The sequence below is a fragment of the Barbus barbus genome (genome assembly GCF_936440315.1).
Source record: "Barbus barbus genome assembly, chromosome: 45".
NCBI classification, from domain to species: Eukaryota; Metazoa; Chordata; class Actinopteri; order Cypriniformes; family Cyprinidae; genus Barbus; species Barbus barbus.
The window spans coordinates 18,142,798-18,168,411 of NC_136723.1; the positions used below are offsets into that span (position 1 = coordinate 18,142,798).

Consider the following 25,614-nt stretch of genomic DNA (forward strand, 5'->3'; position numbering starts at 1 on the left):
CACAAAACTCTTAAAAATCAAAACTATGAGATATATTGTAAAATAAAAAATATCACATTGTGAGATACAGTGGCATTTATAAGATACTAATTGAAGAAATTAAGAGAAAAAATCATGACTACGAGAAATAAAGCTGCAATTGTGAGAAGTTCAAATAAAGGTTTGCAGTTCAAAGTCTAGTTGTGAGAATCATAATTATAAGATAAACAGTAACAATTATCAGAAATAAAGTCACAGCTACAAGAACTCAAGCTGCACTTGTGATATGTTACACTGCATTTGCAATGTTGGTTTAAAGATATAAAGTCTCATTGTGAGATAAATTAAAAAATATATAAAATAGTCACACTTTGAGACATTCATTTGCAATTATGAGATATAAGGTCTCATTGTAAGATAATTATAAAAACATAAAATAAATCACACTGATATTATGAGAAACAGTCACAAGTATGAAAAAGTATTAATTTTAAGATATACAGTTGCAGTTGTGAGATGGAAACACCAATTACATTAAATAAAGTCATAACTATAATAAATAAAGCTGCAAATCTGCGATATTAAGTAGCAATTACAAGATATACATTTGAAATTACAAGATATGAAGTCTAATTGTAATATAAAAATTAAATATGAAAATCACACTGTAAGATATTAAGTTGCAATTATAAGAAAAAGTTATATATACAAAAAAAATTAAGTAGCAATTTCGAGATACATAGTTGCAATTATGAGATAAAACACCAAATAAAAGCAATAGTCACAATATCAAACTGGGATATTAAGGTGCAGTTATAAGTAATACATTTGTAATTGCCAAATTCACTCATTGGGAAATATTATTTAAAATAAGATATAAAGTCACACTGTGATATATCACAAAAAGTCACAATTACAAAACAAAGTAGCAATTGTGAGATATAAATCTTCAATTACAAGAAACAAAGTCAAAATTTTGACTCTGAGGCAGAAACGGGCTTCCATAAATAATGAGTCAAGAAGGGAATATGGAATGATAGTGTGTTATTCCGAGCACAGCCTTAGTACATATTCATATTCATCAGATCTTTCTACGTTCTCTCACAGGCTGTCTCTCTGTAGATTAGTATCTCTCTACTGGAGGTAAAATTGAGCTCGAGTTGGTCAGATCTGTCCACACCTGATAACAGACAGGATGTGCAGACAATCCTGCCACAAATGACTATGATAAAACTCTTATCCTGATTTGAAACTCAGCATATCTGATTCCCTTAGATGGCCCACAAACACTTGCATGCTCTACTAAATGTTTCCATGTCTAGTCCACGACTGCAGGTTTGTTTAGTGATTACAGGGTATGGATGGACAGAATGTGATGCAAACATGAGATAATGTGCTCATTTTTCTATTTAACAAGAGCACAAGATTCCAAAACATCTATTTTCAGCAAATGTTGTTGCTCTGCTAAAACGGTAGAATTTTTATGAAGTGTATTACGCTGAATTAATGATGCATTCATAAATATTTCGATGTTTAAGAAATACAACTAAAGACAGCAAATACGTGTCATGCAAGCGGACATCTTGTTCAGAGGGACCTTAATCAAAATTCTTCATGATTTTCGAGATGAAAGAAAAATTGGGGTTTTGTTCTTTTGCTCGTGAGAAGAAAGGAACCTTCATTTACGTAATGCAACTAAAATGAGATTCTCATTTCGAATGTGTTTGTTTGCTGTGCATGAAGAAAAAAAGTCACTCTAATAGTCACAATCACTTTGGTTCATCAGAGTTATCAGTGCTGAAAATGAAATGCAAGAATACCTTTCCACCCTGTCACTATTGAGCAGAGCTGTTGTATTGTAAGTGTGACCCACAAAGCATGCAGGGAAACCATTCTTTCAGGGTCTAAAAAATAAATCTTGTTGAAAGCCCTGCGAGGAAAAGCATTAACATACAGTACATGCAGAGAGGGACATTTTTGTTTTTCATGCACATTTGGGAAATCAGGTTGAAGCCCTTATTGAAGATGTGGAACAGTTTTGTTTTTGTCTTCAAACATATGGAAATCACCGAGTTTAGCTGAATAGATCTTGTATTTGTATTTGACATGGTCAGTCTGTCCAGTGGCTTAAAAGATTTGTTCACTCAAAAATGTATCATGTCATTATAAACAAGTGTGAATTACTTTCTTTAGGGGAACACAAAAGAAGATATTTTGAAGAATGTTCATGCTGCTGTTTTTCATACATACAGTACCGTTCAAAACTTTAGGGGCTTTTGTTTTTATAAGAAATTAATACATTTATTAGGAAAGGATGCAATCAATTGACTTAAAACTACAGTAAAGATATTATATATATAAAAACAAAAACAATGTTTGTCAGGCATCTACATTGTCATCTGAGGAGATTACAAAGATTAAACGAGTGTTTTTTAAACTCTAAAACATGAAATGTGGAGTTATCTGCTTTTGCTATAAAACAAAATTTTAATATGTAAAAAAATAAATAATAATAAATACTTTCAATGAACTTTAATTTTGTAAATTGCCTGTATTTGTTTAAGTTATTATTACTTAATCAAAACAATCCAACTGTAGTTTGATTGATATTACTTGGAATGCGGAATAAAAAAATTTGACTTCTGAAAAAGAATAAGAATGGAGTATCGGTTTTTGCAAAAGAACTCTTCATATATATACAGTATATATATATATATATATATATATATATATATATACACATACACACACACACACACAGGGGCACCTGTATATGGTTAGTACGATTCCAATGGCCCGGCGAGGGAGAGGGGGCCCGGGATGCGTTTCCCCCCCCCCCCCCCCCCCACACACACACACACCTTTAGATTGCAAAATATTTCTTCATTTAAACTTAAATTGGACAAATGATTTACAGTTCAGCAAACACAAAACTGGTTTGCAGTTGTCAGGTGAATGAGGAAGCCACTAATAGTGCATTTCCATGCATCATGGTTCTGATCACTTCTGATGAATTTGCAAAACATGTTGAATATCTTACAGTAACAAGTGTGCCATGAAAGGCCATGACATGAAAGTGTTTCCACACAGAATTCTACAACATTTCTTCGGTTTTATAATCAAATGCATTTAATTATGACTGTAACACACTGGCGGCAAGAAAGAACTTGGAAAAAGATTGTTGGCAGGAGGTGAGAGGGAAAGGCCAAATGTGTTTGTAAATGTGTGTGAGAGATCAGAACAACACTACCTGAAATATTCTGGAAAATGGTTCAAGGAGCTGAGAGGATTCAAATTTTTTAACAACACAAATCACAAATACAGGCATATTAAAAATGAAGTGGGAAACATACATATGTTTGCCAAGATATGATTTCAGTTGAAGGTTACATGCAAACACAATCTGTTTGAAATGCTGAATAGTGGTGATTCACAGGAACATTAACACCTCGGGCAACAACACATCTAGAGCTACTTCATTCAACATACTATAGAGAAGTAACTCTGTGAGGAGTTAGTGTCCTCTGTATATACTTGTGCTGTAATTTAAAGTGTTTCGGATTCTGGTTTAGTACAGGCACATACACTTATTAATAAGTTATATTTCTACAATAAATTAAAATAAAATGAATAGTTCATCCAAAAATGAACATTTGCTGAAAAATTTTGTATTACATCACTTGCTCACCAATGGATCTGCTGAAGCGAATGGGTTCTGTGATAATAGTTTAAACAGCTGATAAAAACATCACGGTTTAAAGTAAAAACACCCTAATGATGGATTTCTTTCTTAAAAATGTGCAGCTTTTCACTTCACATGACATAAACCGATGGACTGAAGTTGTGTGGATTATTGTAATTATTGCTATTTTTTCCATACTATTAAAAGTAAAAGTAAATGGGGACCAGCAAATGTTGGTTTACAAATATTCTTCAAAATATCTTCTTTTATGTTAAACAAAAGAAAGAGCAACTTGATGTAAGTAAACGGTGACAGAATTTTCATTTTTGGGTGAATTATCACTTTGAGAAGACTTAGAAAAGAAAAAGAAACATAAAAATAATAATACTAAAAAACTAATGCAATCTCTCTCGCTTTTTTATTTAAGTGAACATTTTCTTCAGTAAGTTAATGCAAAAAGTATGAGGAAAATGTGCTAGAGTGTAGCTCTTCCAGTTATCAAAGTGAGCAATGTAAAAGGAATTAATTAGACTAAAACAGTGTAGAAAATTATGCATTTACTCACAATAATTAACACACACACAAAATTAAATGTTAATCTTAAAAGGCAATTATGTTGCCGACTACTCCAGTGTAGTTAATGTCAAGTTAATACAACCTCTCCTGTTTCTTTTCTGTTTTCAAAACACTATAAATTACCTAAACTTTAACTACACAGAGTTCTGTTTATTTTTGGCAGGACTAACCTCTTCTTTCTTGTTGTTGAGACTGTAAGATTCTCATTAGCAAGCGCCTCATTAGCTGTAAGTGTGTCCCCTCAAGCATCGTCACATGATGTAGAGAGCAGCAGCGGGTGGTCCTGGCCAAAGAATCCCCCAATGCAGCTACATACCAGAGACAAACAATCAAAATAATTACATTTATGTAACCGGCCAAAGCTTCTTTCCATGCATTAGAAATGTTAAGTAAGCCAGTGTTTAGAGAGAGCGCAGCAGGAACTGAGGCAAATGTGGCATCATGGTTCACTGTGTATTTACATCGCAGAGAGCCGTTTTATACTTTTTTCAGACTCTGCTCATCTTTTCTCTATCTTTATTTGCATTTTTTCATTCAGGCGGGGGAAGGACATGTAAGGATAACTTGAAGACGCTCATTCTTATGCATAAACTCACATATTCCGTCGCAAGCGAGCAAATACGGTTTTTCCTCACACAAAATAAATTTTTATTTATTTACATTTTTATTACCCTAGATGCCTCTCACATCTATCAATTACTGTTAGGTTTACACCTCAATTAACATCAGGCTGCCATCAAAGAGTACTTTTCATTTCACATCGAGTCTGAGCCCTCCAGAGGGCAACACTATCTACTGCAGCTGAATGGAAAGTATAAAATCAATCCTGCAAGGTGTCTTAATGGGGTAAAGTCTTAAACCATTTTGCACCTGTGTTGTTAGTAGATGACCCACACCTGATAATCATATGTCTCTGTATGTTTGCAACTTCATGCTAATTTGTGCTGCTCTTGATAGACTGTGCTGGTTATTACAGAAAAACGATGGCTGTCTGTGTGAAAGACATTTGCGCATTGCCTGTATCTCTTCCACGTTTTTAAGGAATTGCGCTCTAACAATAATTTGCCTGGTTCAGTAAATCTGTCCCCCATAAGTCAACACTTAAAGGGATAGTTCTCCCAAAAATGAAAATTCTGTCATTAATTACTCACCCTCATGTTGTTTCAAACCTTCGTTCATCTTAACGAATTCAGGTTTTTTTGTTGATAAAATCCGAGAGCTTTCTGATCTTCCATAGACAGCACAGCAACTGAAATGTTCAAGGCCCAGAAAGGTAGTAAGGACATTGTTAAAATAGTCCATGTGACATCAGTGGTTCAATCGTAATTTTACGAAGCTCCGAGAATACTTTTTGTGCACAAAGGAAACAAAAATAACGACTTTATTCAACAATTCTTCTCTTTTACAAAAGTATTAAAAACCACTAGAATTTAATTAAAATGAAAACTGAAATTATAAAATAAACACTAATTCAAAATATTAATAAATGCTATAATCGTACATAAAACTAAAGTAAGATTGGCAATTCAAACACTATTACCACAAAAACATGTTTTGTTTGAGATGTTTTCGTTTAAAAACATTCACTCCCCCTGCCTGCAATTCCTGCCGGACCTGAGACTCGAACTCGCAACATTTGGATTACGAGTCCGACTCTCTAACCATTAGGCCACAACTTCCCCAATGTACACAAATGCAAACAAGATTTTAGAGAAAAGGTGATTCATAAAAAGATAATTTGTGAACCCATGGCCTATTGGTACAGCATCCAGCATGTGTCGTGCATGCTGAGCCGTGGTGCTCATGTGGATATTATGTGTTCAAATTCAGTTAAAACATTTCCTGAAACCATGCCCGTTTTTTTCCCCCATGATACCTTCTTCCCACTGTGTGTTTATCCAATAAAGAGAGTACTTTGTTTGGCCCGGAGTATTTTATGTATGACATCCTAAAATGGAGATCAAACTGTGTGGGTTGTGAAATCGCTCTCCTGTGAGTTGTCTTCCTTTATCTCCACATGCTAGCAGCTAAAAACAGCAGGTGGAATGAGTTGTTTACCAGCACATGTATTTTTTGACGCATGACAAATGACCAGTGTCATAGTAGCTCATATGTGACAGCCACATTTTGCATGAGTTTGGTGGGTCGTCTGCCTATGTCTCTGGGCTCTCCGTCTAATGATGATTTATAGGGCTCATCGCGCCCACGGCCTTGGCCATGCCTCTGTCTCCATCATTTATATTCACTTGTTGTTCCGCTCGGCTTTGCTTGCCTAGGTGGCCTAATTCCACACATGTACACACACACACCGACACTTTTACTTTTACTAAAGTTTATATAATAGACTGCTTTACTTTAATGTCTCTGTCCCTTTTATTTTGTTGCTCTCCCTTCTGTGGTGTTATTGTTGATTTATCTTACTTAGCCATTGGGCATGGTGTGCATTTCATGAACAAACTTTACAAAAACAATGTTCCTGGGTAAATACAAGTTTTACAGCAATGTGTGGAATATGTGGGTTTATAGGAAAAATGGCGCCGCTGATGGCAGCTATTGTGCGTTGCTCTTCAGTGTTTGTACTGTTTTTGTTTGTTTTTCCTGTTTTTTGTTTTTCAAATACGATCAGTTTTACCAGGGATGATCTGCTGAACATTTGACAGAACACACCACAAAATCTTTTACCGGTTTTTGATTTTTTGGATGTTTTGCTGGACATTGTAGTTGGCGGAGCTATAGCTCTGGTCAAACGCTACAGGAGGTGCAGGCAGGGGAAGCGACAAACAAGGATTTTTCTAACTCTGCTGCCCTGTGTTTCACGGAAACCTGGTTGAATGGCGACATACCGGACAGCGTGCTACATCTGCCTAATTATCAGCTGATCAGAGCAGATCGTGACGCAGAATCAACGGGGAAATCGCGCGGCGGCGGGGCGTGCTTTTACATCAATGAGAGGTGGTGTACAGATGTAACTGTGTTAAAGAAGATGTGCTGTTCAGATCTAGAAACGCTTTTCATTAACTGTAAACCTTTCTATTAGCCGCGGGAGTTCTGCTCGTTCATTCTCGTGAGTGTCTACATTCCACCGCAAGCACACGTGAGCACAGCTTTACAGAAACTAGCTGATCTGATCACAGAGAGTGAGCAACAACACCCGGACTCTGTTTTAATCATTCTCGGGGACTTTAATAAAGCAAATCTCTCCCGCGAACTGCCAAAATACAGACAGCACATCACATGTCCCACCAGAGACAGTAATATATTGGATCACTGTTACACAGCAATAAAGGATGCATATCACTCTGTTCCACGGGCAGCTTTAGGACTCTCTGATCACTGTTTGGTTCATCTTATTCCGTCGTACAGGCAGAAACTTAAGTCTGCAAAGCCTGTGTTAAGATCTGTTAAAAGATGGACTAACGAAACAGAGCGGGATCTACAAGCCTGTTTCGACCTGACTGATTGGACTGTTTTTGAAACCGCTGCCACCGATCTGGACGAGCTCACAGAGACTGTAACATCTTATATCAGTTTCTGTGAGGATATGTGCATTCCTACCAGGACTCATCTAATCTACAACAATGACAAACCATGGTTCACTGCAAAACTCAGACAGCTCCGTCAGGCCAAAGAAGATGCTTACAGAAAGGGGGATAACGTCTTGTACAAACAGGCCAAATGGCAAAGAGGAATGGCAAAGAGGAATTATTCTGACAAGCTCAGAAAAAATATCTTCCATTGATCCTGCTTCAGTGTGGATAGGAATGAAGGATATCACCAGTTACAGGTCACCATCCCCCAGCACTCTGGAGAATCAACACCTGGCAGACGACTTGAACGACTTTTATTGTCGTTTTGAAAAATCACCCCACACCTGCCCTGAACACCTCTCCACACAACCATTAACACCTCCAGCAACCCTCCTCTCCCCCACACCTACAATTCAAATCAGCGAAGAAGATGTGTGCCAGGTCTTCAGGAAGAACAAAAGAAGGAAAGCACCAGTCCCAGACGGTGTGTCACCAGCTTGCCTAAAAACCTGTGCTGATCAGCTGGCCCCCATCTTCACACAGATCTTCAATAGATCACTGAAGCTGTGTGAAGTCCCCTCATGCTTCAAACGCTCCACCATCATCTCCGTCCCAAAGAAACCCAAAATTACTGGACTTAATGACTACAGACCTGTGGCCCTAACGTCTGTAGCCATGAAATCATTTGAAAGACTGGTTTTGGCTTATCTGAAGGACATCACTGGACCCTTACTGGACCCCCTGCAGTTTGCCTACAGAGCAAACAGGTCTGTGGATGATGCAGTCGACATGGGACTGCACTTCATCCTGCAGCATCTGGACAGACCAGGGACTTATGTGAGGATCCTGTTTGTGGACTTCAGTTCCGCTTTTAACACCATCATCACGGAAACCCTTCAAAATAAACTAACCCAGCTCTCTGTCCCCACCTCCGTCTGCCAGTGGATCAACAGCTTCCTGACAGACAGACAGCAGTTAATAAAGCTTGGTAAATTCACATCCAGCACTCGTACCATCAGCACTGGAGCTCCTCAGGGCTGCGTTCTCTCCCCACTGCTCTTCTCCCTCTACACCAACGACTGCACATCTAAAGACCCCTCTGTCAAGCTCCTGAAGTTCGCAAACGACACCACACTGATCGGCCTCATCCAGGACGGTGACGAGTCTGCTTACAGACAGGAGGTTAAGGAGCTGGCTGTCTGGTGCAGTCTTAACAACCTGGAGCTTAACACGCTCAAAACTGTGGAGATGATAGTGGACTTCAGGAGAAACCCCCCTGCTCTCCCCCCACTCACCATCATGAACAGCACCGTGACTGCAGTGGAGTCATTCAGATTCCTGGGCATCACCATCTCACAGGACCTGAAGTGGGATATTCACGTAGACTCCATTGTCAGGAAGGCCCAGCAGAGGCTGTACTTTCTTCACCAGCTGAAGAAGTTCAACCTGCCACAGGAGCTGCTGAAACAGTTCTACTCTGCCATCATTGAATCCATCCTCTGCACTTCTATAACTGTCTGGTTATAGACAACTGTCTGGTCTCTCATAGTTGAAGTGTACCTATGATGAAAATTACAGGCCTCTCTCATCTTTTTAAGTGGGAGAACTTGCACAATTTGCCCAACTGTATATATAAACAGTTACATAACTCAGTTACATTTTTTCCACACAATATTTCTATAATTTGCTTTAGTATAAAGACAATATTCAAGTCCAATAATATAATTTTGGAAACTGTTATTTTATTTTGTTGTCCTTCTAATATAATACATATTTTTCTTAAACTATATATTTTATATGCAAATATACTGACATTTTCCTTGCAATTCTCAATTCTCAAAAAAGTAAGAATTATGAAATAAAAAGTTTATTCTGACTTTTTTTTATTCCGTAATGGGAGACATTAAAACAGAATTGTGAGAATTCTGAAGAGAAAAAAAGTCAAAATTCTAAGTTTATATGTCACAATTCTGTGTTTATATCTGTGAGAGACAAAGTCTGAATTGTCAGATCAAAAGTCGCTATTACCTTTTTAAGTTTAATTTATTCCTTGGCAGAAACAGGCTTCCATAAAAGTTATATGGGTCCCTTTAAGAGTGATCTAATTTTGTGGTCTGAAAGTCTGAAAACACCTTATTTAAATAACTTCACATATCAAATAGCAAACTAAATACTAAATAATACTAAAATTAAATTTAGTAGTGGTAGTAATAATAATAACCTTTTTCTACAATCATTTTTGATCTCATTTGGTATGTTTCAACAATTTCTCATCAACACTAAAGAAATCTTCAGCCAAGGATGGATTTATTCTATCTGCTGGCAAAATAATCATCATCAAGGAAAAGAAAGTCATCAGCATGTCAAGAGAAGCATATGGTATGGTCCAAAGGTTACAGGATGTGCCCATGCACATCTTACAGGATGTGCCCATGCTTGAAACATCAGAGCTCTGTAATAGTCCTGTCCTTGATTCAGAGAGTTTTGGTGAGTTTAAACCACCCCTTATCTGTAAACAATATAATGTGTTGTCTGGAGTGAAGCAAACAAACAAACTACAAGCACTTTATGAAAACTCAAGGACAAAAGGAGCCATCAACCATGCTGCACAGAAACAGTTTAAATTATTTCAGACTGTGAAACATGCCAAAGTGATTTGGGATTCAAAACTCAAACCAAAGGGTATTTTAGGGGGTCACCTGAATATCCAAAGTATTATATCAAAGAGGGATCAAGCTGAGCATCTGCTTATGAACTCAAACCTGGATTTAGCATTGAGTGAAACTTGGTTGTCTACTAGTACACCAACATGCATGATTGATGTTCCTGGTTATAGTTGTTATAGAAAGGATAGACCAGGCATCCTCAAATCTGGCCCACGCCTGCAGAGTTTAGCTCTAACCCTAATCAAACACCTGAGCATGCTAATCAGAGTCTTCAAAATCATTAGAAAATCACAGGTAGGTGAGTTTGATCAGGGTTGGGGCTCAACTCCAACGCAGCAGATTGGCCCTCCAGGGAAAGATTTGAGGAACCCTGGAATAGACCATCACAAAGAGGAGGGGGAGTCATGATTTATATTAAGGATACTTTTAAATGTGCTGAGGTAAAACTAGATATTGCTGGATTAGAATGTTTGGCATTAAATGTTATAATGTCCCCAAAAATGAATTTTAATGTTGTGATTCTGTATAACCCTCACATGATACTTCATTTTATTGTAATTTAGAGGAAATGTTGAAGTTTTTAAATTGTCGTACTGAAACTTTAACATAAATTGGTTAGACAAACGTAGTAAGCAAAAACTTAAATCAATTACAGCAAAACATAAATTTAACCAGTTAATAAAACAAGGATAACAAAAACAAGTAAAACTCTTATTGATCTGGCATTTACAAATAAACCTGAAAGGGTAATAAAAACATAATCTTCTGACAGGTTTGTCCAATCATAACATGATCCTGGTTGTTAGAAAATTAACAAAGAAACGTTTGCAGAGTAATTTTCATCAAACTTTTAAACCAGGAGTAGTAGGCATCTCTAAGAGTAAAATTACAAGATTTGAAAATGATATAAAAAATATTAATTGGGAGGATGCATTACAAATTGGCGACTTGGACAAAAACTGTGAAACTGTGATGAGAACCATTGAACAAATTATTTATAAGTATACACAACCGTTAAAATGTAGACAAAATAGTGCACCCCTACCATGGTTAAATTCAGATGTTCATCAACTAATGAAAAAGAGAGATATTGCTTTGAAAAAGTCTTTGCTTACAAAAACACAGACAGATATCCTAAGTTTTAAATCGTTAAGAAATAAAGTAGTTAGTGAAATGAGGAAGGCGAAAACTGATTGCAATTGATTGCAGAATCAGGAGGAAATAGCTCATCTCTTTGGAAGTGCATTAACAAACTTTCTGAACGAGAGGGCATACAAAGAAAACCATTGTTGGAGCTGCACATAAGTGGAAGACTAAGTACTGATAGCACTGAAATTGCCAATGAATTTAATAGATATTTTATCCAGTCTGTGGAAGAGCTTGCTCAAAATGCAATAAATGACACAACCTCATCCTTTTATATGTCTGAGGTTGATGAAGATAAGATATTTCAAATTATTAATCAATTGAATAATTCAAGGGCTAAGGATATATTTGGAATGGATACCGCGTTCATAAAAAAATATATAATGCTTGTTTGCTAAAGCCCTTGGTAAATTTGATAAATGTATCTATTAGAGAAAGTAAATTCCCCTCAAATTGGAAAACTTCTATTATAACCCCAATTTTTAAGGCAGGATCTGTTGATGAGGTTCAGAATTATAGACCAATTTCTATACTCCCTGCAATCTCTAAAAGTTTGGAAAAGTTGGTAGCTGAACAATTTATCAACTATTTAGAAAAACATGATCTACTTCACTCTAAACAGTTTAGTTTTAGGCCTAAGTATTTGACAGAAATGGCAAACTGCTTTCTGACAGAATTTATTAAGGGAGTTTTACATAATGACAATGCAGTAGGCGCAGTGTTTTTAGATCTCAAAAAGGCATTTGATACAGTGAATCATGAAATTCTCCTACATAAATTTAATTTGTTTAGCTTTTCTCAGCAGGCAATAAATTGGTTTAGATCATATTTAGAATCTCGAGATCAGTGTGTTAAAATAAATAATTCAAGATCAGCTTTACGAAATGAGAATGAGATGGGTATTCCTCAAGGGTCAATTTTGGGTCCATTGTTGTTTTCCTTATATGTCAATGATTTACCAAATTGTTGAAAGCAAACTAAATGTCAGTTATATGCAGATGACACAGTCATTTATGTATCGGCACAGACTCCACGCTTAGGTACAGAAATATTAACAATTGAAACGACTGGTGTGTCACATTGGCTGCAAAACAACCGTTTGTCCTTGAACTGTTCAAAAACTGTCTCAATGTGTTTTTCAATTAGAAGGAAGGAAATGAGTGGATTTATAATTAAGATCAATCAAAAGGCAATAGAGACAGTTAACAATTTTAAATATTTAGGTGTTATTTTAGATTCTCATTTGAAATTTGATATGCATGTAAAGAGGCTGTGTAGAACAATCAGAACACATTTGCATTGTTTTCACATGATTAGACCCTATATATCTCTAAAAGCAGCAAAGTTATACATGCATGCAATGGTCTTTTCACATTTATCTTATTGTGTGACTGTCTGGAGTCAGGTTTCTCAACTGACTATAAAACCTGTTCGATCTCTATATAAACAAACACAAAATATTTTCGATAAGAAACCAAACAGATGACATCATTGTAATATTTTACAAAAATATAGTTTGCTTAGTTTTGAAAATGTTATAAATTTGTTTCTTATTAAAATGGTTTTTAAATGTTTTTAAATCACTACAAGAGGTGCAACTAATCAGAATTGTACAGTACCAAAGACAAAAACTAGATTTGCACATTTAGAGTTCAAGGTGCACTGCTTTGGAACAGCCTGCCAGCTGAACTGAAAATGCAATGAGTTGAATATTTTTCAAAGAAATTTGAAAAAGTGGTTCAAACAAAAGCAGGTTTGTAAACACTGATGGTCGTACACAATCTCAGCTTTTTTTCTTTTTTTTTACTTTTATTTGGTTTTTGTGTGATTATTGTTTTGCTGTTGTTAAAAAAGCCTAAGCAGGGACTGGGGCTACAAATTAGCCTTTGGCTAGAAGCCTATATGTGGAGCATCGACTGCTTGAAATTGTAGCAATGTTATACTGCATTGTCCCTGTTAAATAAACTAATAAATAAATAAATAATAAAAAAAAGTAACGACAAAAAAGCTTGTTCATAGTAAGTTTCTGTCAATGTATTTTAGTTTGTTTTTACTACAACAACAAAAGGATGAGTCAAATTATTGTTTGTGATAATAGCATATTACAGATGCCACTGATGAAGCATAAGTTGTATTTAACCCAGAATATTCCTTTATAAAACAAATGACTATAGCATTGTCTTTTGTGTTGATTTCTGCGGTTTGTAACAAAAAGTGGGACAATAAAGAGAAAAAGATCAATACAAATGGAATTACAGATAAACACAAAAGCATAAAAAGAAATAAAAAGCCATAAAGCTAATCAAATTTTCCCCAGTAAAAAATAGTTTACTGTGTCTTGTGCTATTAGGCATCTGAATCTTATCACAGCTTTTACTTCTCAGACTATTTAAATGAGCACTGTGACACACACACACACACACAAGGTGCAGAGGACATGCAGCAATGAGATGATAGGTTTAATTAACAAACAGCCAACTCTGTGTAAGTGAGAATTTACAAGCGAGGTGAATATTTGATGGATTCTGACAGTCACATGGAGGGAGAGCCAGAAAGCCTCGTTCCAGCACAATGCAAACCTGCCTTATCAAAACACCACAGATGCGACAATAAACCAACGGAGAAGCTGTGAGACAAAGGAGAGAGAAAGAGAGGGAGCAAGAAGGGCAGCAGAGAGAGTAAAAGGGTTTGTGGAGAAGGAGACACTTCATATCCATCTCATTACAGTAAATGAGAAACACAAACAGCGAGTGTGAGGCGGACAGAGCTAATGAGCCCAGAGTGCTGAGGTAATTACATCAGAGACGACACATCATCAATAACACCGACCTGATCCCAGCCCTCTTCACACACACACACGCGCAGAGTCTCGACACCTAATCTAACAAACACACAATTAACATGCCGCATGCTGTAAACACACACATACACAAAAACAGTGAAAAACGAGAACTGAAAATGATTCATTACTATAAGGAATGAAATGCTAGCATGATTCAAATTCGAATAATTCTAAATACTAAAGACTCATGTTGATTTTTTTAAACCAATGAAAAATATGAACAAAAGTTATATAAAGATCTGGTTACGTAAAAATCTCTAGATGGAAAACATCGACCATACATAAACAGGTTTCTTCATCACAAATCTTTCAGAACTTTATTCCTAGACGAGATACAATGTTGCTCACTGAATAAGAAATGGCACACAGATGTCAGGGTCTTTACTGAACGTTATACATTATATATATATTGGCCAAAAGTTTGGAATAATTTTTTTTTTGTTTGTTTTAGAAAGAAGTCTCTTATGCTTAACAATTGCTGCCTTTTTATCAAATATACAGTAATATTGTAAGATATTATTATAATTTATAATACCTATTTTTGTATTTTTTATCAAATTTAAAATGTAATTTATTCCTGTGATGGCAAGCCGAATTTTCAGCAGTTATTCCAGTCTTCAGTGTCACATGATCCTTCACAAATTATTCAAATATGTTCAACTGCTGCTCAATTTGTTGTAAATAGCTTTTACTGCTAAATATAAAGTTCAATGAACAGCATTTATTTGAAATCTTTTGTAATATTATAAACATGTTTACTGTCACTTTTGCAATCAAAGTGAATTTTGAGGAAACATCTTGTAAAATAAATGTTCATTTAAATATATAATGTTATATGCATCAAATTTGTAATATCAAACTGCAATACATCTATTTCTTGAAATGCTAGGAATTTTTCTAGACAATTCATCCACATACTGTTTGTACTAATGACTGGACAAATATCCTGTCAAAACATTATCAATAAAGGATGTTACATAAGCTTCTCTCAGCTGAACCACCAAACTTGTAATGTGAGCATAACTATCTGACTTTGCAGCTCAAATGAACTTCAAGTAGATGCTGTATTTGCCTTCGGTCAAGCAGAATATCCTTTAACCAACCCTGATCCAGTGGAGCATGTTGAAATTAATGAAACAAAATTAATTAGGCACCAACTAGTTCTTGTGGAAAAACTTGTTGTGAAAAATTAGGGAAAATATTATATTGTATATTATGTTTTATGGATTAGATAATATTTTGCTACATTATTATTATTATAACTATTTTACAATATTTGTTATATTACATTACTACATTTAAATGTTAGTAACAAAGAAAAAAAAAAGCACTTTTAGAAACTGTAACAAAATGCATGTTTCATCATAAAAATGCTGTAAACTTTTGATCATTTCAAGAAGAGCGGGCTTTCAATAGATTTTTTACTTTCTTTTCTCTTCAGTTCGCCCAGATTAATTGCTTTATTGACCACCGACCAATGCCACCAAAATTAATACTGAAACACAAAGAGCCTTTTTTTCAGGAGACAGATGTGCTCTATTGATCTTCATAACACACACACACAGCGACACCTCTGCACTACCACAGACAACCCTGGGAAAATGCCAAAGCCTGTCAGTGGATATGACACGCACACAGTGGCAGTCTCTCTCAGTTAAGGCGATCAGACGTGAGGGCATGGAAAGCTTCTCACATGAAATCAACAGTTGTCTTCTCCGATTCTTGTCTAGATATTGTATAAATAATGTCGTTCCAAGAGTGAATATGAATGCTATAAACAGCTGCTCGATGCTTACATTTACATCACATTCGAGCACTTGCCAGACGCTTTTGTGGTTTACAAAGTATACAACTATACCCTTGGAATCAAACCCATGGTATTACTGTAGTAAACTGAATGCATAATCACTCAATTCCACATAAACGCCCAAAAGAGGCTTATTCAGATTCACGAGAACAGCAGAACAATAGATACACTTTACAAATACTAAAGGTTTGTCAAAATGGTTTATCCTACCACGTAAAATAAGCATGATGATTTTGAATCAAACTAATTTACAGCTTGAAAAGATGACAGCTTCATAGTCTGCCTCAGAATATCATAACACAAAGGTAATTTCAACTTTATATTTCACAATTGCGACCTTATTTCTTGAAAATTATGGTTGAATCACTGATGTCACGTGGACTATTTTAATGATGTTCTTACTACCTTTCTGGGCCTTGAACGACGTAGTTGCATTGTTGTCTATGGAGGGTCAGAAAGCAGTCAGATTTCATCAAAAATATTTTCATTTGTGTTCCAAAGATTAACAAAGGTCTTACGGGTTTGGAACGACATGGGGGTGAGTAATTAATGACAGAATTTTCATTTTTGGATGAACTATCCCTTTAAATTAATCAAAACTGGCAGTAAAGGCATTAACAATTTTGCAAAGGATTTCTCATATCATAGAATCCTGAAAGATATTAAGCAGCATAGCTGTTTTCAAAATTGACAATAATAAGAAGGAATGTTTCTTGAGCACCAAATCAGCATATTAGAATAATTTCTGAATGATCATGTGAAGACTGAAGTAACAGCTGGTGAAAATTCAGCATTTCATCACAGGAATGAATTGCATTTTAATATAAAGTATATTCATACAGAAAAACATTTTAAATTGCAATAATATTTTACAATTTTGAATGTAGTTCTCGCAATTTTACTTCATATCTCAATCTTCATTTATTCCAAAATTATAAATCATTTATATTTCATTTATATTTCACAATGTGACTGTTATTCTTATTTTAAACTTCATCTAATAATTACCTGTTTGCATAATGAAAGATATCTAATATATATATATATATATATAAAAATAAAGGTCTTAAATGATTTAAAGTTCCGCAATACTAAATACAATGACACCACAGGCCTACTGTGTGTACCTACTGAAATGAAAGATAAATGTAAATGTTCCTCTGACCTCAGTGGGCCGTGAAGCTTAACTGAGCAAACTGGTTTTCACAACCCAGAAAATGAAATCAAACAGTCTGTTTGGACAGAACATGGATCAGGACTTCATTATCCCATGGCTGAACCAAATCTCACAAGACACACAATAAAAACACAGGGAACCCGAGCCACGGTGTCTCGGCTGGTGCGTGTGGCTTTGTATGAGAAACGAGTGTGTACGAAAGGGAGAGAAAGAGGTTTGACGTGTTTTCATCTCCACACAACTAAAAATGTTTGTTCAGCTGTTCAATGCATTATGGTTCTTGGCTCTGATTAAAATGAGATTGTTCAAGCCCTAATTCTGTGCATACACCAACTAAAAGCCATTCAATTACGTGATAGTACAATATTATTATGCTCTGCAGGGTGCTGTTCACATCTGTTCGCTGGTGTTATTATAGCAGGCACTGGAAAAGTCATTGAGAATTGACTGGAGAAACTTAAATGATCATTTATTGTTAGGGTCTCCATTTATATAATCTAATTATATACAAGAGGTAATATAAATTGCATCATATATTAAACTTAACAGTGAAGTTCATTCGTGAAAAACTGAAGTGATTATATGCAAATGAGGACTCAGAGGACATTGTAAAATAAAGACAACTCTTCAGAAAGATGGTAAAACATCAGAGAGCACTACGTTCTTGGAAAACATTCCACCCACAGGCAACAACAAAGACAGTCACGAAAATGCAAGATGCAAGATGTGCCCTAGATCACAGGGTGCATTAATAGCAGCTGTTGAAACACAAATATGAAACACAACAGTAGAACTTAAAGCTCTTATAGAGCAACAACCACATGTGTGATAAGCACCATCCCCCAGGACCTCACAGAAGCAGATGCTTTACAGATACAATACAGCATTAATATTCATATGCAGACACAGGGACACTTCATAAAGTGAAAGCAAGTCATAAACAAAGTTTAAAATTAAGATTAATATAAGCCTGTCTTCTGATAACGGTGCCAACGATACCATCAAGTTTGGTCAGAGCTGTATGACAATAAAAACAAATAATAAGAAGAAATGACCTCAGATGATGGAAGCTGTCGTGTTTTTTTTTTGTTGTTGTTGTTGTTGTTTTTAATTATGGAAATTGTTACTTTCTCACAGATATTATATAGCAGTTCTCCTTTAGTAGATGCTGATTAATTTAATCAAAAAATAAATTTACTTTCTTCGGAGTACAATTTCTTACAGCAAACCGAACAGACAAATTAGCCTTGCAAATCCTATAAATCCTTATGAAGGAGATTCAGACTTTTAATACAGATTCCTGGGACATCGTTTAAACACTGTATTTATAATAATGTCAAGGATAAATATCTAATTTTCAGTGGAGAATCTGCATTAGACCTAATCTGAAAGCATTGTATCTTTTGACAGAACTAACTCTCTAAACGGTCCCTATTTCCCACTGGAGATACAATAGCTAATGAAGTCTCTAGAGAGCTTGACGAAAACTAAGAGATATTGATGGAGCGAAATGCGTGGCGAAAACTGAGACACAGTGCACTTTTCTAGTGTCCCTGAGACGCCTTTTTTATTTTTTATTTTTTATTTTTTTTAAGGAAGATTGTAACGTGGAACAATATCGCCACCTACTGGGAAAATGAATGCACCCTCCATCCTAGTGATTCTCACAGCATTTCTGCATTTAAATTCTGTGTTGATGAATAAAGCAAAACAAATCAAACAAGTTATTGTCGCTCCGTGACTGCAATTGCAAAAAAAAAAAACATCCTAGCATAATAACATATAAAATATGGGAATTCAATATATCATTTTATATATATTATGAAAAAGGAATCGTATTTTATAAATTCGTATTTCAAAAATATTAATGTAGATTTGAGATTACTTTTCAATTTAAATTCCATTTAATATAAAAATTAATTGAATCATAAATGTAATGCACAAAAACTAATGGAATTTAAAATATCTAACATGAAATTGCTTTGAACAAGGGGGTCTGGAAAGGGCCTAAACAAAGTGCTGAATTTAAATACTTAAACTAATACATTATTATTAATACATTAAAATAATCTAATTTTAATCTAAAATAAAATGCTAAAACGCCCCCTTAAAAACGTTTTATTATTATTATTGATGAAAATACATCTAATTTAATTGTTTTTAATAAATATAGCAACACTTGCACTTTCAGAGCTTGGAGTCAAAAGGGTTCAAAGTAACTTTACTTCTGTAAAGCGCTTCTGCCTTCTGACAGATATAGATGCCATATTCAACTACGGGCTGTCATTAATATGGTCAGTGTGGAGCTGTTCATAAATTAACTTGAATTATGTTAGATAAAGTGATTAACTACCTTTTTATGTTATTGCTGCACTAGTTGTTACGTTAGTTATTCAATAAGAGTGCCAACAAAATGTTTAAATATTATTAGTCTAAATAAAAAATAAATATTCTACCTACCTTTTGTCATTAGTCCATACTTCAGTCCAGAAGATCTCAACTCTTTTTCCAGAATTTCTGAGAAGTACTCCGTCGAAAAGTCTCCTGAGAGGGCATCTCAATTTAGACAGCAGGGTAACCTCAGCTTCAAAGTCAAGGCTTATACAACTGCAGCTCTGTATTATTCCAAGGTAAGGAAAAGACGTGATCTAAACACCTGCTTCCTGTAGTAATGCTTAAATGCAAAGTTTCACTTTTTTTCGTCTTATTTTGGCGTGGTTAAACTATTTTCCCTTATTGCTGCTTAACATGCATAAACCGCATTCATTTACACAAAACGTTTCCACTTTGTTGCACTAATACTGCGCCATTGCTCTATTTCTGCAAATAGTCACGCATAGCATCGGTTGCTTAACCAATGACGCGAGTTGGGGGCGGGGTTACGTGCTTGTCTGACCAATACCAGATAGAGGAAGAAGTGAGAACTTAGGAAACCTGTTTGATAACAGTCTTTTTGCAATTCACTTGGCAGCGTACTATCAAGGTCAATGTCAATATTAATATATATATTTTTAAGATGAATATTTTTTTTTGCAATTGGAAATTATAGCTATTTAATATATAGCTATTATATATATAATGAGTATAGTGGGATTTTGTATCCGAAATCTGCCTGTTCATTTTAACAGTGCAAATGTCCTAAGCATGTAAACAATTATTTGTTTAAAAATCAGGATTTTATTTTATTTTTTTACCCCCAGCTCGTTAAAAGTGTGAGTGATTTACATTGATTTTCATTGCTTTGGCAAACAGATCAGCATACGAACCTTAAAATATGTATGCCTTTTATAAATGTCAAAGCAATTATTCTGAAATCTGAATATAGATTTATGTTTTGTTGATGGCAATACAATCTATTTTTTTTTGGAATCTGTTGAGATGAGGCACAATGACATATTGTGAATAAAGTTAATCACTGTGGTTCAACTACTTATGCTGGTTTGAGCTCAGCATTAGTGTTACACTGATATTGGTTTGGATTTCAAATTGCAGGTGGTCCTGTGAGCATATTCCCACTCTCTCTGTTTGATGTTTCAGGGAGTTTGCCATGCTGACAAGAATACAGAAGAGCTATCGCTGTGCTATGCTAACCGTTCTGCTGCCCTTTTTTACCAAGGCCTCTACAGAGTAAGAGTCTCTCTTATGCATCACAAAACATGATTTTTTAAAGCATTCAAATAAGAACATGCCACCTTGTTTAATGCATGCCTGACTCATTTATATGAGTTTAAGTGATTATCTCCTTTTTCCCAGGAATGTCTTGAGGACATCCGGCGCTCTTTGGAGGCCAGTTACCCAAGCCACCTGCAGGACAAACTGAGAGCTAGACAGACAGCATGCCTGTGCCAGCTTAAAAAACCTGAAAAATCCAACCAGCCAACCACAAATCATCCAACACCACCATGCCAGAAAAGCAGAAGCACTAAGACTTGTATTTCACCTGGTGTGTCTGTTTACTTCAGCCCAGAGAAACGTCGCCACATATTAACCACAGAAAATAAACCAGCTGAGGTTGTTCTGGAGGATAAGGCTTTCTGCTGCATACTTATACCAGGAAACAAACTCAATACAATGACCAATAAGACAGGAAAGGTATTTAATACTCAAGACCGACACGGTCACCACTGCCTGAGTCAATCATTGAGCTTTGTGCCCTGTCCAAATTGCAGTTACGTTCGATATTGTGGAGAGTGTTGTCAAAAAGATGCTTGGGAGCGCTGGCACCAATGGTAGTACCCAATTGGAGCAGATCTGCTGGCCATTGGGGTTTTGGGTAATCTTGCACTAAGAGTGGCCCTGAAAGCCGAACAAAACGAGGTTAAAAGGGTGAAAAAAAGCACTTCACAAGAAGACCATGTGACATGTAGCTCTTATAAAAGTGATTCGCCAGTCAAGTTGAGTCTTGGAGATCCCTGTAGAGAAAGTTCAGACCACACAGACTGCTATCATGGCAACTCGTACATGGGCATCTACAGCCTTTTACCTCATGTGGCACAACACTCACCCAGCTCACGCTTTTTACTGGCAGTCACCATGGCGGTGCTTTATATGAGACTGCAAAGTGGACCCCCACCAGACATGTGGGCACCTTGCAAGGACGAAGGAGAAAGTGAAACTTGGCAGCCTGAGATGAGCATGCTAGGAGCCACGGCTCTGAGACACATGATGCAGCTTAGATGTAACGCTCAAGCAGTCACTGCTGTTATGGTCAAAGGTTCAACAGAACTCTCATTCTTAAACACAAACTGCAGTTTAATGCATTTGATTGTTGAATTTTTAATGATAGTTGATCATTTTTTTCTCAATTCCTACAGAAGAAAGTGGCATGGTTGTTCAGTCCAGTAATGAAATCTGCATTTCTACAGCAACTTTTCCTGTTCTCAGCCTGCTTAACCACTCCTGTTGTCCAAACACAAGCATCTCCTTCACAACAGGCTGTCAAACTGACCCACTCAATCAGTTCAGTTGTTCTGAAGGTCACATTGACCATCCCGAGACCTCTCGCAGTGGTGTTACAGTCACTGTACGTGCTTCAAAAGATCTTACTCCAGGACAGGAGATTCTGCACTGTTATTATGTGATCTTGAGAATTCAGTTTTTGTTTGGTTGGGGGCTCGTCTGGGAACATTTTATTTTTTTTATTTTATTTTTTTTATTAAATGTCATTCTACACAGGTCCTTACTGTAGCAGAATGGAGGTGAAGGAGCGTCAGCGTCTCCTGCTGGAGCAGTACTATTTCCACTGTAACTGTCAAGCCTGTCAGAGAGACCTAATAGAAGGAAGCCAGAATGCAACAGAAAATGCAGCACCAGGGCTGAAGTGTGTGAAATGTGGAAAGCCTCTTCGGGTAAACATTTGCAGAAAAGCTCAAATGATAATTTAGTTGGTTCATTGTGTGTAACTTGATGTATGCTGTACATTTCAGTCCTATATGGAGAGATACATGTGCTCTGGGCTGTCGTGTGGTCATCAGATCACCAGTGCTGATGTGCAGAACAAACTAAAGGGTTTACAGTCTCTCTTGGATGAAGCCTTTCATCTCATTGAGCGAGACAGATGTGGTACCGCCTCAGTAATAATCACAATTTGTTTTGTGTATGTGATAAATATCCATAAATATACATAATGTTTCCATGTTTTGCAGACGAGGCCCTAAAAATCCTAAAATCAGCTATGTCTGATAGCATCCTAACAGAGACTCACCCTCTCCAAGGAGAACTAGCAGATGCAAGAGCTCGTGTGTACGCCACCACAGGTCAGAATAACAGCCTGCTATATCACACTATCAGAACAAAAATTTGCAAAATTTGTACATTTATGACAATGTAAAATATGTAAAGGTTGTATAGCAGTGCTACATTGCCTTTCCAATAATGTAATAAGTAACATCTAAATTTATACAAGGAAAACGTATAGTATGATTATTTTTATTTTTATAACAGGTGAATGGAGTCTGGCTGCGTCCCATCTAAAGCATAGCATTATTGCCATTCAGGCCCAATTTGGAGAGGACAGCATTGAGCTGGGACAACAGCTTTTTAAACTAGCACAGCTGCATTTTAATGGGTAAGAGCTCAATGTGTCAAACTCTATCTGATGAGACGTTTTATTCTTTATGATCAAAAACAGTTCTTCTCACCCCAGCATCACTTTTTCCTTTGACAGCAGAGACTGTGGAGCGGCTCTCTCTGTGATTCCCAGGGCCCATAAGCTCCTCTCTCTCCACTGTAGCCCTCACTGTGAAGAACTACGGGAACTGCAGGAAATGGAGCGTTGTCTGCAAGGACTGCTGTGAAATAACAGCTAAAACTGAACTGTAGTTTCATCAAACATGTAATAAATTCAAAGCCTGTTTTTCAGATATACTGTATGTGCATTAGTAATAAAATGCATGAATTAACAATGTGATATTGCAGTGGGTTCAGCTATTATTGCTTATTTATAAAGATACATATTATAAAGATACATATTATTAATATTTTATTTAATTATAATTTATATTATATTTTCATAATATATATTTTTAAATTATATAAAAATAAATATGAAATAATAATAAATAAAATGTATACATGTAAGAGTAGAAAATATAAATTAAAATATAAAATTAAAAGAATTAAAAAATGGTGTTGGGCCCAGTGAAAACATTGGCAGGGCAAGTAAAAATAATGTATTAATCTGTCATTATTATGATGCAGGGTAAATTTTAACATATACTTGGGTTTAGAGGTTGTTCAAATCCCTTAAGAGTAAGCAACAATAATAGTAGCTTGCAAACACCATTATTTAAGCCTGATTTCAGTACCTTTAATACCTCTAGATGGCGGACTTTAACAACTACGTGGGAATAGAACCATGCATATGAGACAGTGCATCACAAACAGACTTATTGCATCCCATTTAGGCTATGATTGTACTCCATATTCTACTTTAGCTTGTTATTTGGCATTATTAAAGGCTGTTTGTATTTCATACTGTACCATTGCATCATACTATCCCTCAAGAAACACTAAAAAGAAAAAGAAGAATCCTGCGCTCTTGCATATTTAATGTGTTTCAGTACATAAACAATAGCGGGAGAACCTCTTAAAACATTTAGTTCAATATATAGCTGTCAGCCTATACAGTGGGATCCCTTTAAGTCAGATGTTCTAGAAGAAAAATTATCACCAAACACCCACTCACAAATACTATACGGTTGCATATTTAAGAACAATGGTTTTGAATGAGACATTAGTAATATGAGTTCAATAATCCAGTAAAGGCCATTGACATTTTATGTTGCTAATGGACTCTCGCACAACTAGAGTGTAGCCCATGGGACGATCTCTGTGCCTGCAAGAAATTAAACCGACTTCTCTGTACTTCAAAAAGAATGACAACTAGTAAAGAGGAAGCCAAGCCAGTGGATTTAGCAGTTTCATCACTCTTGCAACCACTGGCCTGTGTGAGGTTTTTTGGATATATGCTGTTTATTCCAGTGTTTGGTTTGAGCCTCTGGTCAAGGTTCTTGCGTCGGTAAATCTGTTTAACAGTCAGGGGATAATGTGATTATATATATCTCAGGAGAGCAGGCACTGTGTGTGTGTGTGTGTGTGTGAGACCTCATGTTGACATTCAGGGCCATTCAGACTCACAACAGGCAGATAATCAGCATGGCTGGATATGTGACCTCCATGTAAGAAATAACTTTTTATGCTCAAGGGCATGTTCATGATATTTTTATGGAATGAGATTAACATTTACTACCTTGGGAAATTAATCATAAACTTTAAGGGCTTATCTGAAGTGGCTTATCAATACAGTAAATAAGAATCAAATGCTGCTGTGATACGTGGGGATAGATAGCAATTTGTACATCATGTTTATAGGTCAGTGCGATTTTTTCGGATCTATCAATTTAATATTTAAAAATGCAGTTTATACAGACAATAACTTGAAAATAATTAATGAATTAAATCACTAATTGTGATATTTGCTGACGGATAAGCAGGGCGAAGAGGAATGAGATTGCATAACCACAATATGAATTACTATAAACATAATATTTAAAATTGCAATTTGTGCAGACAATGACTTTAATACATTTTTACTATGATAATTGAATTAAAATCAGTTATTTATTTTGCTATGTTTTTGGGGCTTAAATAAAAAAAAAGGTCCTTTAAAGGTGATGTAAAGGTCCTGAGATAAAGAAAAGGCCTCTTTAAA

The 25,614-nt window shown here is 35.9% G+C and overlaps 1 pseudogene across 1 annotated transcript; it reads left to right on the forward strand.

Moving 5' to 3' along the window:
- Positions 1-10,145: 10,145 nt before the first annotated feature.
- Positions 10,146-23,698, forward strand: LOC306863788 (SET and MYND domain-containing protein 4-like; annotated as a pseudogene). Its single transcript has 11 exons — positions 10,146-10,251; positions 19,594-19,696; positions 19,888-20,032; positions 20,940-21,029; positions 21,156-22,116; positions 22,217-22,477; positions 22,578-22,750; positions 22,829-22,964; positions 23,048-23,158; positions 23,346-23,469; positions 23,569-23,698. The product of its transcript is annotated as an SET and MYND domain-containing protein 4-like (transcript).
- The last annotated feature ends 1,916 nt before the right edge of the window (positions 23,699-25,614 follow it).